At 36.1% G+C, this 14,781-nt stretch overlaps 1 pseudogene; it reads left to right on the forward strand.

The window, feature by feature from the left end:
• Positions 1-11,575: 11,575 nt before the first annotated feature.
• Positions 11,576-13,878, forward strand: LOC126821482 (uncharacterized; annotated as a pseudogene).
• The last annotated feature ends 903 nt before the right edge of the window (positions 13,879-14,781 follow it).

Raw genomic sequence — 14,781 nt, forward strand, 5'->3', positions numbered from 1 at the left:
ATTGCCCACAAGTAGGTCTAGATGCTCAGTAGGGTAAGTTACTGGAGGAGTATTGCCCACAGGTAGGTCTAGATGCTCAGTAGGGTACGCTATTGATGGGTATTGCCCACAGGTAAATCTAGATGCTCACTTGGGTACGGTATTGATGGGTATTTCCTACAGGTAGGTCTAGGTGCTCAGTAGGGTAAGCCTAGGTGCTCATGGTGCCATTTACTGGAAGGGTATTGCCTACCGGTAGGTAAAAATTTTCAGATGCCTAAGTTACCTGAGAGATATCACCTATAGGTAGATCTATATGCCCACTGGGATAAGTTATTTGATGAGTATTGCCCACAGGTATGTCTAGATGCCTAGTCGGCAACGTTACTTGGGGGTTATTGCCCACAGGTAGGTCTAGACGCTCAGTCGGGTAAGTTACTTGGGTGGGGTTATTGCCCACAGGTAAGTCTAGATGCCTAGTGGGGTAAGTCAATTGAGAGATATTGCCCACAAGTAGCTTACTTAAGGGGCACTGCCCACAGTTGAGTAAGTTACTTAAGGGCTATTATCCACGGGTAGGTCTAGATGCTCAGTAGGGTAAGCCTAGATGCTCAGTGGGGCAATTTACTGGATAGGTATTGCCTACCGGTAGGTATAAATGTTCAGACGGGTAAGTTACCTGAGAGATATCACGTATAGGTAGGACTATATGCTCACTGAGTCTGGCCCGCAGGTATGTCTAGATGCCCAGTCGGGTATGTTACTTGGGGGTTATTGCCCACAGGTAGGTCTAGACGCTCAGTCTGGTAAGTTACTTGAGGAGGGTTATTGCCAACAGGTAAGTCTAGATTCATAGCGGGGTAAGTCACTTGAGAGATATTGCCCACAGGTAGCTTACTTAAGGGATACTACCCACAGTTGATTAAGTTACTTATGGGTTATTACCCACAGGTAGGTCACGATAATCAGCATGACAACTTACCCGATGATTATTGCCTACAGGTAGGTGTAAGTATTCAGTAGGGTAACTTATTTAAGGGATACTACCCACAGATAGGTCAAGATACTCAGTGGGGTAATAACGTACGTGAGGGTTATCGACAGCAATATGAGAATCTTAGACCGATTCCGCGAGACTTTTTTGCTTGAAAACTGAAAAAAAGATTCATGTCAGAATTATAGAATTTGATTAAGAGATTATCGTGGGTCGTTATTATTGCAATGGCTTTTGTATTTTCAATATAGAAGCGTAAAACTGACAAACATGGGCACTAAATAAGATTTATTTGACGTAACCTGGCCGTAATGACTTGGTATTGCCTTTACCTTATTTTGTTACTAAAAAGAGATAATCGCCACCTTAAAAACAATACAAGCAAAGATATTATTTACTCCCTTTAAATTATGCCTACTATGACACATCTTATTACAACAATTATCCTGCGAAATTTTGTCATATATACCGCTTTAAGGCCTTTGACATCGTCATCGATAACACGTTGTCGAGATACGAGCATTTAGAAAAGAACAAAATCAGGCCAATCGTGATACGAGGTTTGGTCACACGCTAATAAAATGAAAAGTATTTATCGCAGAACTCTGATTTTTTGATATATCATATATTTTATGTTAATAAATTAAATTATGCAAAAAAGTGATTTTCGAAAAAATGCAGACTTACGAGGTTTTGGAAAGACACCGACGATATGTGACGTCATAAATGGCATTGTTCTATAATGACGCATTGTTCTATTATGACGTCATGGTATCGGGAGATAATTATATTAGTCTATTTAGCTTTGGTTTTAATGTTTTTCTTTTTCTCTTCTTTCAATAGTGTCGCTTGAGAATAGTTTATAAAATGGAAATATCTTAAAGTTCTCCTTTCCTCAAATATCCAAATGTTCACTAAGTTTAATCTTCCTGTACTCTGGAACATTTATATGTTGTTTGTGCACACGGACCCGGGCTCTGAGGGTGTTATCCGTTTCTCCAATGTAATATTCGTTGCAGCCGGGGCATGTTATAACAGAAACCAAGTTTTTGGATTCCCATGTCATATTGGCATTAACGGTAAACTCTTTTGGTCCAAATCGCTTTGATTTTCCTTCTTGTAGGTATGTACAAGTTCCGCATCGCGGATCGTGGCATTTAAAAAAATTCATTGCCGGTTTTTTCTTCGAAATTTGATTTGCACAAAATTCTTCGTAAATTTTTAGCTTGTCTTTTACTATTAATGGATTGTTTATCTTTTAGTGCAGATTTCACACGTCATTGGTACGGACCGTTGTCAATATTTTAAGTAAAGTCCATTGCCCATGCGTAACCGGGTTTAATGTGATTATTCAGTATCTTTGTCCAAGTCTAGTAAGAGTTGAATCCCTCCCCGCAATAAATCCCATAATTCTTGCATTAATATAAACAAACGTGACGTCGAAGTAGGATTAATTAAAAGAAAACATAGATATGACCAATGACGAGAGACATTTTACAATAAAATAAAATTAAGAGTATTGGATATTAAACTGGCATGCAATCAAATGGATTATTTGAAATGGCATTCTTAAATTAAATTAATTTCATGGGTGTCATCATCTTGTTTTAGGACGAGTTACCTCCCTTAGACGTTTTTTAGGTTAATGTAAAGGACCGGATAATCTAGCCAGTGACCTATTATTCTCAAATGAACAGATCACCAAATATTTCTACCTCTTCATCCAAACGAATGTAGGGCGAAAGTTGTTTTTAGTCTTTCTCTCCCTTTCCCCTTTTCTCCCTTTTGCATGACGATTTTTGTTGACTTATAAGTGTAGAATCGAAGAAAAGGGTTTGAAAATACATTTTCTGCCAGGTTTTGGTGAATATTCATGATTTTAGAGCGGAAGGATACAAGAGTTGAGAGGTTGGTTAGGTTGAAATGTAGGGCCGAAAAATTGCATGTTTACTTGTCTCTACTTCCAGCTTGTGTATTGTCAACCAATTATCTAAATATAGACGTATGACGTCATGTTATAAAATATTATGGGATAACTGGAAGTAATAAATCTCGTGCAGTTCAACGCTGTTGTCAACTTCTTGTCTCTTCACTAAACTCACTATTTTACCCTGTCTGTCCACAACAAGAATATTACATGGTGGCTGGAGTGGGATTAAACAACAGTTTAACTTATAATGAAGAACTTACTGTCCAAACTACTCTACATGACAGGTTTACAACGTAAATGAATAGTGCTAGCGAGTATCGGTGTGCAGACGGCCTAAACTGAGTCTGTGAATGATTACGTCAGCTGCTTATTTGACATTGTTTAGTTATTGACACTACCGATAATTACATGTTATATAGCTGTAAAATAGATGCTGATTTACTGACTTTATATTATTTACTGTGTGGATTGTCTTTGTAGCCATAACGAGTTATTAATAAAGTACCGGTAGCCACAGTAAGATATATTACTACGTCACTACTACGTCACTCAAATAATGGCCGAGCTATTGTCAGCACCAACTCCTTGTATGAACTGGGAAGCAAGTAACTTGCCCGAGGCATGGAAAAAATTCAAACAACTCGCTGAGCTAACATTTACAGGACCGCTTAAACAAAAAAGTGAGGAAGAGAAAATTAGCTATCTCTTAATCTGGGTAGGAGAGAAAGGCCGAGATATATATAATACTTGGAACGATATTACTGAAGACAACAGTAAACTACTTAAAACTTTTTATGAACGGTTCCAGAGCTACGTTAATCCTAAAAGCAACACTGTATTCGCTAGGTATAAGTTTCATAACAGAATTCAAGAGTCTAATGACGCATTTGATGGATTTGTAACTGATCTGAAATTGCTTGTAAAGGACTGTAACTACGATAAGCCTGACGAAATGGTACGCGACAGAATTGTGTTTGGTATTAAATCACAAAAAGTCAGAGAAAAACTTCTAAACCAAGGATCAGATTTAACTTTGGGAAAACGGTTGAAATCGCGCATACTTGTGAATTATCCGAAACTCAACTTCGCACAATGTCTGGTCAGGAGCAACACAGTGTTCATCATGTTAATCGCACCTCAAGTCGTCATAGAGGATCAACTAAGCAGATCAACAACTGTTATTTCTGTGGACGAGGTCATAATAAGGGTCAGTGTCCAGCATGGGGTCACACATGTGATAAATGTGGTCAAATAAATCACTGGAAAAATCAATGTGACATTGTTTCCCATCACTCCAAAACTAGAATATCACGATCCCAAACACGACATAGCCGGTTTAGACCACGTGACCGCAGTCGTAAAAGTGGTAACCACGATAAACATGTACGTTCCATACAACATGACCGTATTAGAGATAACGAAGATTTCTACATCCAGGCGGTACAAAATAAAATTAAAAATGGTCGTGACCAACTACAAGCTACTATTACAGTGAAGGATAATAGAGCTAAACTAATAGTACAAGTAGACACTGGGGCCGAAGCAAACATTCTACCTGTAAGATGTTTTAGACAACTGTATCCAGAACGAAACGTTTCTGACTGTACTGACATTATTCCTAAACCATTGGTTACTCTTTCAGCCTATAATGGAAGCGCCATTAAACAATATGGTATGTTAAATCTACAGTGTTCTTTAGACCAGGGAAACTGGCAAAATGTACAATTTTACATTTGCGACACTGATGGTCCCATTATATTAGGACTGAATGACAGTTGTAAACTTCAACTTATAAATGTTAATGAGTCTCATGTTAAACATGTTACTGTGTCAGTGATTACCAGTGAAACACCGGTTTCTTATATTAAAGACACTGATAGTCTCAAAAGTATTTTTCCTGATAGATTTACTGGGCTTGGTAAATTTAAACAGAAGGCACACTTCCGGACAACCAACTGAATGGTTATCAAGTCTCGTATATTCCAGAAAGTCAAATGGAAAACTTAGGGTATGTTTAGACCCCCGGGACTTGAACGAGAATATTAAAAGAACTCATCATAGAGCACCGACGGTAGAAGAAGTAACTTATAAACTAGACAATGCTAAGGTACTGAGTAAATTGGACGCCAAAGATGGATACTGGAGTATTGAACTTGATGATGAATCTAGTAAACTCACAGCATTTAACTCCCCAGCGTCAAATCAGCGCTACAAATTTAAGCGATTGCCATTTGGTATTAGTGTCTCACAAGATTTGTTTCAAGAAGCTATGGATGAGGTGACAAGGAACCTTGATGGTGTTATATCAATAGCTGATGATATTTGTGTATACGGTACGGATGACGAAGAGCATGATAGGAATATGCACCAACTTATGAAGAGAGCTCGTCTTTATGGACTGGTTTTCAATCCCAGTAAATGTTTCATAAAAGTACCTGAGATAACATTTTTTGGTTCTGTATACAGTAAAGATGGTGTCAAACCCGATCCAGCTCGTACTAGAGAGATAGAAAATCTCCCAGCACCGTCTAGCAAGCAGAAAGTACAATCTTTTCTTGGAATGGTCCAATATTTATCTCCATTTATTCCTCATCTCAGTGAACTAACTTTACCATTACGTGACCTTATTAAAGCTGATTCTTTATTTATATGGTCGACAGCACATCAGAAGGCATTCGACGTTTTGAAGCTAACCATCTCAGAAGCTACTACTCTATGCTACTTCAATCCTACTTTTCAGACCAAGATTCAAGTTGATGCTAGCAAGAATGGGTTGGGTGCAGCCCTCATACAGATGGATCCTGCAAAACCCGATACTGAGCGTGTTATAGCTTTTGCTTCTAAGAGCTTGTCTGATGTTGAATCACGCTACGCAAACATAGAACGAGAATGTTTAGCCGTAGTTTTTGGTGTGGAGAAATTCCACAACTACATATATGGTGCCAAAGTCATCATTGAAAGTGACCACAAGCCACTGGAAGCTATTCTGAAGAAAAACTTATCTCAGGCTCCGCCTAGGCTACAGAGGATGATGTTACGATTACAGGCGTATGATATCGATATACACTACAGAAAAGGATCTGAAATTTTACTAGCCGATTTCTTGTCCAGGTATCGACCCAACAGGGGTAAACACATCGAAATGGAAGAAACTATCCATGCTGTTCGATGGAGTGCGGACAAACTAAATCATCTACGCAAAGCCACGTTGGATGACTCAATGTTATCAGTATTGCGTGAAATTGTAATTAATGGATGGCCAGAGAAATGTTCCGATTTGCCAAAGTCAATTAAGCCTTTTTGGACTCTTAAGGATTATATAAGTATTGATGATGGTGTACTTATGAAAGGTCAACAGGTCATAATACCATATGTTTTACAAGCTGATATTTTAAAGCAACTACATGAGCACTGTCACCCAGGTATTGAGAAGACACAGATGCTTGCTAGAAAATGTGTTTATTGGCCGAACATAAACTCTGCTATTGATGATATGGTTGGTAAATGTGTAACTTGTAATACTTTTAGAAACAGCCAACCAAGCCAGCCAATGTTTGAACGTGATATACCATGTGCTCCTTGGGAAATGTTAGGGACTGATCTGTTCGAATTCCAAGGGAACAAGTATCTACTACTTTGTGACTATTTTAGTAAATTCTTCGTCGTACAAAAGTTGAACAGAGAAACTAGTACTTGTGTAATACAACATTTAAAACAAATATTCTCTGAACATGGAATTCCTGTAGAACTATTCAGCGACAATGGTCCATGTTATTCTAGCTACGAATTCTCACAGTTCGTAGAGTGCTATGGATTCAAACACACTACATCGAGTCCACACTATCCTCAAAGTAATGGATTTACTGAAAGAATGGTTGGTGTTGTAAAACAGACATTGAAAAGATGTTCAGCCGCAAGGGAAGATCCACAACTAGCTTTACTATTTCTTCGATCGACACCACTGTCAAGTCATCTTCCATCACCTGCTGAATTGCTGTATGAACGACCTATACGTTCACTACTACCATCATTTATAAAACAAAATGATAAACACGAGAAAACGAAGGAACTCCTAAAGCGAAGACAGGAAATTCAAAAGTACTACTTCGACAATGGCACTCGTGAATTAAAGCCACTGAATCCTGGAGATGCAGTTATGCTACAATCACAAAATGATTTAAATTGGCTTCCTGCTACTATTGTTTCACCATCAAAAGAACCACGGTCGTATATTGTTCAAACAACTGATGGATCTAGATGTCGACGAAATCGTAAATTCCTACGTAAATTTCCAATGGAACCAACAATAACTGTTAGTGACACTGAGCCAGCACAGAAAGCTCCAAACGAAACACAGGATATTGTAAACGACAGCAACAGTAAAGATAAACAAGTTTCAATTGCTGATACACAGAACGTTTTAGAATATGATCAAACCGAACCAGTACAAGCAGCAGTTAATAAAACCAGCGGAAGGACAGTCAAGAAACCATCTCGACTTATTGAAGAAATGTGAACTATAACTTTAAAACTCTTATAAACAATTAACATTCTTACTTTAAAATGTGTTACATTTTCTTTCTTTTGAAAGTTATTCCAATTTCTTAAGAAGAGGGATGTCAACCAATTATCTAAATATAGACGTATGACGTCATGTTATAAAATATTATGGGATAACTGGAAGTAATAAATCTCGTGCAGTTCAACGCTGTTGTCAACTTCTTGTCTCTTCACTAAACTCACTATTTTACCCTGTCTGTCCACAACAAGAATATTACATGTATCTCAAGTTTTTCACGGTGAACCTCATACATGCTTTTGGGCAAGAGTTTGCCACATGTTGCTCCATCGTGGCAGAAAGCGTTCTACCCAACGAAAATATGGGAAAAAGTTAGAGCCGGTCTAAGATACGAGAATTAACATTAAAGTCAATGGGGAAATATTTAGTGATCTGTGGCCAAGTCTCTACGACCACGGGAGGTACACTGAAAAAACTTGTACTTGTGTTAAAACTAATCTACACAAGGTATGTTGCAATAACACAAACTTGTGTCGATTTATAAAATCTTGTGTGTTTTTTCATATCATTAACACAAGTAATGTGTACCGTCCACGATTTGTTTTCTTTTTTTTTTTTTTAAAAAACTCCATACAAAGTCTGAATTCAGGAGTCGACAAGTTTAAGAAAAGTAATAAAGGGCTTAATTCACATCCCGAAAATAATATGCTGTTCTTCACTGGATGGGTGTGGGTTACCAATTAATCAGACAATTGTCAGACAGTTTGTGTTCTTTTCAATGTCTTAACACAAACTTGTTTAGATTTACCAAATCTTGTGTGGTTTTTTGTTTTTCATATAATTAATTACGTCAAATTTTAAGATAACGTTTATTATGTTACTTTATTATCTGTAATAATGTTATTTTTTTAAAACAATCAATATTGTTATTGAGACAATCTGAATGGAATCTGGTAACTGGCTTAGTCTATGTAAAACACCTTTTTCTGAATTTGAATGTTCAGGAATTCATTCCAATTTTAACTTGATTTCTAGAATATTTGTATTTGGCTAAAACCTTATATTGATTATCACACACGTTAAGTAGATATCACAATGTTGGGTGTCCGCAATGTTAATTAGACCATTCTGATTATATCCTTTGTTTATTTTCAAATCTAGTCCCAGACAATACACAGACACAGTTGGGTTATTACAATGTCTGCACTTATTAGAGGTTGATTATTTTGGCCCAATAAACTTGATACATCAAAGACAATTCTCGAAATATGTGAAAACTAAAACAATAGTCTGATATTTTGGTTTTAGAAAATGTCGGAAATTGGCGTGGAAAAAGCTGAGTTAATCTTTTTATTTAATTCTATTGGTTTATTAATCGAACTTGCAAATTTATTGCTTACCTGTAAAAGAACCAATCAACATAAATTACTCTATAAAAAAAAGTTAGAAATATTTATGACAGGATTTGGCAATTTCACCGTGGAATCGAGCTGATAAGTCAACCGTGTTCTTAAGCGTTGTGGTGTATCGATTAATGTCGAGCGGCATTGTTAGAACCAACCCCAATAGAGTTATGCAGAGAAAACAAGAATATGAGGTTTGTTATATTTTTTAATCCAATGTTGCCTATTTGTAATGCAAATTTAGAATTAATATTTTTCGTTTCGGTTAAAACCCTAAACAACTATACACTAATTTTTTATTTGCCGATGGACGTGTGGTTTTGGCGGGCAAACTGGAGATCAAACAATACACTTCGAGGTATTTGAGGTAGGCTAATTCAATATTCTATCATATCCTAATGTTCATAATTGATTTTCTATGTGATTAATTATTCAAATAATCATTATTGGGATGCATTATATCGACTTTAGCCAGTCCTGAATTGCCATGATTGTTTTGCCCCTGTTGTTCTCGGGACACCATTTTGAAAAACTGACTTGTGACCTACATACAACTGATTGTTATCCATTTTTCAGATTGCAGCAGATTTTAGCAATATAATGCAGCGATAGTGCAGTCTAATTGCTTTAAAAGGAAATCTGAATTCGGACAAAGACCAACAATAAAATCAAGGTGATTAATATTATTATTCATGTATTTTCTTTATGAAGAGTACGTTAGCTATTTGTAAATGCCCAGTCGTCTATTGTCAAAGTACGAGAAATAATAATTTAAACTTCAAATCAGTTATACTCATGATATGTTGTATTTATCCAATTGAATAATAAAAACATGACTTTTATTATTTATGGATAATTGTTAATGGCCTTGTATCACTTCAATATACGAGGTAGTTATATCCAATAATAGAGTGAGAAATCGGGTTTAAAGTTCACTTGACACAAACTATGCCATACATGTATTAAATTGGTCGAATCAAGTAGGTCCATGCTAATTTTGATATATCCTACTCCTAGAATCAAGTCCGACGGTTCCATTTCCGCCCCCTTTCCGAGGATTCTACCATCTTTGTGTGTTGTGTTATATTAATTCTGCATAAACCTGGATTTGTTGTTGGTGTTTGTTGTATAGGTAATATATCTATTACTGGTGCTAGGTAATTTCGGGACTAACATTTAAGGTTCAATTTCATTTGAATGAAAACCCACGAGACTGGATAGGCGACCTTTTTCCAAGTCACATATTTGCATATAAAGAAAGTACAGACTTAAATATCACTAGAAAAAAAACTGGATTCCCTTAAACCAAAAATGGGCATGCACAGAACAAAAATTTAAATTAAGTGTATCACAAATTGGCGGTCGAACTGTGACAGGGGTGCTACAGCCTACGAATTCCAACTACCAACCAAGGGATCGATTACAATCTACATTTACGTGCAAGCCAATGTGTACACAGGATCTCGCTTTTTTGTTCCCTCGAAACAACTAGGCAGCTGTCCTTGTCAGGCCCTCCACCCTGCGCCTCTGACAAGGGGAAACCATGCCAGAAAGTTCACTCACTGGGTGTTTTTAGGGGATTTGTTTGAAACAAACTTTTGATAGATATTTTAGTTTAAATTTCCTATCACACAGTTAGTATATTATTAGCAATTAATTACATGTCATGTATTTATTTTTTTCAGTTTCAATATTAGATGACATAGCGAATCACCCAGGAAAAGATCATACATGTGTATAATAAAATAAGTAAAAAACATGATTTCTGCTCGGTGTTTTGGAGCGGTAAGTGTTCAATTCTAATAGAAAATATTGTCATTATGGTATTTTAGAATCTCATCATTGGCATAATACTTGAATCAACCCTAGTGATATAAGCGGCCCCGGTCAAAGGTCAATCGCTGAATATATCGTCGCGAAGATAAACAACATGGCGGAAAAGCGAGATTTCATGTCGTCTGCTGCTGCAAAGATTTCGATATAATTATGTTTTTATCTTATACGTTTATCAGAAATTCACCACCGCATTACGACAGATGCTGCTAAACAAATATACATTATTATTATTATTATAATTACCCGGTATGTTTTTATCATGTTGATGTAGACGTTGCATCAGGAGACATTCACCCACGACAGATGCTGCGAGGCCTATACATTATTATATTATATTAGCGCTCTTTCATAAATAGTTCCCCATAAATATGTTATTAGGTTTGACGATTTTAGTTTTACAATGGATTTAGACCAGAAAAATACAAGTTTTTCTCTAGATGAGTTCCTTATGTGGAAAGTTGACGCTTTACGTGAGTTTTTATCAAAGAGAGGTTTGTCTCGAGAAGGAACAAAACAAGAACTGAGTGCTTTATGTTTCTCGGCACAGACATTGAATCTTCCAATTGTATTATCAAATCAAGAATTGTCTAAACAAAATTTATGCGATTATTAGTCAATTTTATTGTTAGATGGTGATAACAAAATTCCAGATCAATTAAAACTACACAACAACTGGTTGGATGAGAAATCAAGTTTGCCAGTATGGCCACCTTTATATTTGTCTGATATTGTTAACTTTATTATTAATGATCATCCTTCTAAAGTAAAAAAATATTTAAATGATGAATACAAGGTTGGAAAAGCGTATGAATATTTTTCATCTTCATGGCTTGGAGAAATTTTTTATCACGAGATTTCGGCCGACAGCCCATATTGCCTCCTCCAATGCTGTTGTACTCCATCATAAAGAATCAATGATGTAAGTCACAAAGTCTGGGTATGTTTGGAGAATGAGTCGGGAGCCGTAAAAGCAGCTTATTGTACTTGCACCGCAGGGTATGTATTGTTTATCTATATACATGTATTTGCAAAAAATGTAAATTATTATTATTACAGCATATTTATAGTGCGCCCTTTCATATAACATGTTCAGGGACACTATATAAAGTGACAATGTAATTATAAATAAATAACAAGATTATTGACATGTTAAAGCCTTTGTGTTAACGGTGAAATATTCAAAAACAATTTTTCGTACAATCAAGGTCCATAATTCAAGAAGTTACAATCTGATATGCGCGAATATCAAAAGGAACCATGATCTTTGGGTTATAAACATGTATTTCAAGTTTCATCAAAATCAGATCAAAATTGTGGCCTCTAGAGGGTCCACAACCTTGATATACCATATACACTATTTGCGTACGGAGGGGTGGCCATTTGGTCCAGCAGTTTTGGTCCGATTTTCACAAAATTCGAACTCGACCATCATTAGGGTGTAACGGTGATATATTCAAACGTTTTTTTTTAAAATGGATAAAAATTGTGACCTCTAAAGTCTAAAGGGACCACAAGCTAAAAACGTGATTTTTCTTACAATCAAGGGTCATAATTCAGGAAGTTATGATCCGATATGCGCAAATATCATCTAGAGGGCATATTATAAGCCACTGATTTTGTAAATAAAAAATGCTAATGGTTGATGACCAGATACAAACACATTTCTCTTTCACAGTAAAATCAAACTACCGTACTTATATTTCAGACTTGGTCAAACGTGCAATCATGTAGCTGGATTACTATTCAAAGTTGAGCATGCCAACAAGTTTGGATATACGTCGTGTACATCACAAAAATATACTTGGAATGTTCCTAAGAAAAGCAGTGTCTTGGAACCCAAACTGATCAGTGAAATGACAATTAAGATGGCAGGATAGGTAAGTACATATACCGTATTAAATTAAATTGTACCAATATTTGAAAAGTCATAATATTAGTTATATAGTTTTAGTTACATCTATAGGGTAAATCAAAATTTGGTGAACAACCTTTGAATTATTTTACTGTTTAACTAATGTGCTATTACTTTATTATTTGCAGGAAACACAAGACCACTTGTCACTCCTTTAAAGAAATCTTTTCAGCCTGTTGAGGTGCACAATGAACTTGACACACTGAGTAAAGCTTTGTTTGATGTACTACCTACAGCATGCCTTTTCAAAGGTAGGTCTATATTTATATTTATCATGTCTTTGTCCTTAAAAGCAGCAATGGTGGCTCAATGAGTAAGATGTTGGTTCCCCCTTGTCAGTGGTGTGGGACAGAGGGTCTGGCAAGGGACAATGTATAGTCATTTGGAAGGGATGAAAAACCACAGTCCCGTCCCTTGGCAGCTGAAGTTCAGTATCAAGAGTAGGCAGTGGTGCCATTGTCTGGGCAAAATATCCCTCATAACACACTCAGTATGGCGTATGCCCATCATCATTAGCCCAGTCAGAGCAAAACAGTAGGACATTAAACCCCATTTCATTTCATTTTATCATTAAAACCAATTATCAAGTCATGAAATCAAAATTGTTTTTTAATATACAAGTTTACAAAATCGTCCGCTCGCTGTGGCTATTCCTAAGGTTGGATCCAAGGTGAGATGGTGTGACGGACCGGTGCGAGGACAGCGACACACTCATGTAATAATATTCTACCAGTTTATTTATTTTATTAACATAAAGTTATGGATTTTTTTCAGGCCTTCCAAGTTTAAAAGAACAGGCATTAACAACAGCACATCCTACAGTACAACCCACAGTGCCTATATTTGATGTCAACTGTTATACTCAACAGTATTTGACGGACAAATTTAAAGAGAATTGTAATACTGATTTTTATTCATGTTTTAGTACTTTCTTTAAACCGACGTCAGAAATTTTTTTTCAAATCAATGAAGCAACTTTGGGTCAGAGTACAAACAGCAGTTGGTATTCACTGAGAGAACGTCGTATCACAGCATCCAATTTTTACGCTGTACATACTAGAGTCCAAACTTTAAAAAAAAGCACGACAATGCAGCAGGTGATGATATTCGCCCGCTTCTGAAAAAAATCATGGGATATACTAAGCTAAATCCTAATTTAAAACCATTAAAATATGGGCGAGAGATGGAGCCTCACGCAAAGGTACAATATAAAGGCATGTATTCTGATATTCATAAACATGCTTCATACACAGAATGTGGTTTATTTTTAGATATGTGTAAACCTTATCTATCAGCATCGCCTGATTTACTTGTCGAGTGTGATTGTTGTGGGAAAGGTCTTTTAGAAGTTAAGTGTCCTTTAATTACAAAATGTTACAGTTGTTCTGCATTTTGCACGTGTATTTTGCCTGTATATCTTTATAAGGGAAGTAACTCTCTCTTGACTTTAAAAAAATATCATCTTACTATGGGCAGGTGCAGGGACAGATGTTTGTAACTGAACGTCCCTGGTGTGATTTGTTTATATATACTTGTAATGGCTTTTTCTATGAAAGAATTTTATATGACGAGAAAGAATTTTATATGACGAGGAATTTGTTTCTAACATGGTTTGTTCTCTAGATTACTTTTTTCAAAAATTTATAATCCCTGAATTATTTACTAGACGTCTGCGGAAAGAGATCCCTGAAAGCGCTAATTTAATGGAAGTAGATCAGCCCATCAGTGTCAGCACTGTAGTCCATTTCTGTCCTATTTGTCAGGATGTTGTTAAAAATGAAACAGACATTAAGTCATTTAGGGATCGTAGTATATTATGTGATGCATGTGAACATTGGTTTCATTTTAAATGTATTCAAATGACAAAGGCACAATTGATAGAGTTAAGTGATAAAAAATGGTTGTGTAAAAAGTGTACATTGGGAGTTTAATTTGATAAGTTAAATATAGGCCTACCTTGTTAATTGTACATATTTAATTTAATATTTTAATTCATGTAAAATATTTCTATCTTAAATAGTAACTAATACCATATGTATTGCCTACATGTACCTGGTATGAAACAATGTTATTTTATTTCAAATGTTGTGCGTTAAACCTTTATTGAGAGGTAAATGTGTATGCATTTCTTGTTAGAGATAGAGAAATGGGGTTTAACGTCCACTCGACACAGACTAGTTCATTTCGGGACTAACATGTGGTTTAATT

Source organism: Patella vulgata, chromosome 5, assembly GCF_932274485.2.
Source record: "Patella vulgata chromosome 5, xgPatVulg1.2, whole genome shotgun sequence".
In the NCBI taxonomy this organism is placed as follows: Eukaryota; Metazoa; Mollusca; class Gastropoda; family Patellidae; genus Patella; species Patella vulgata.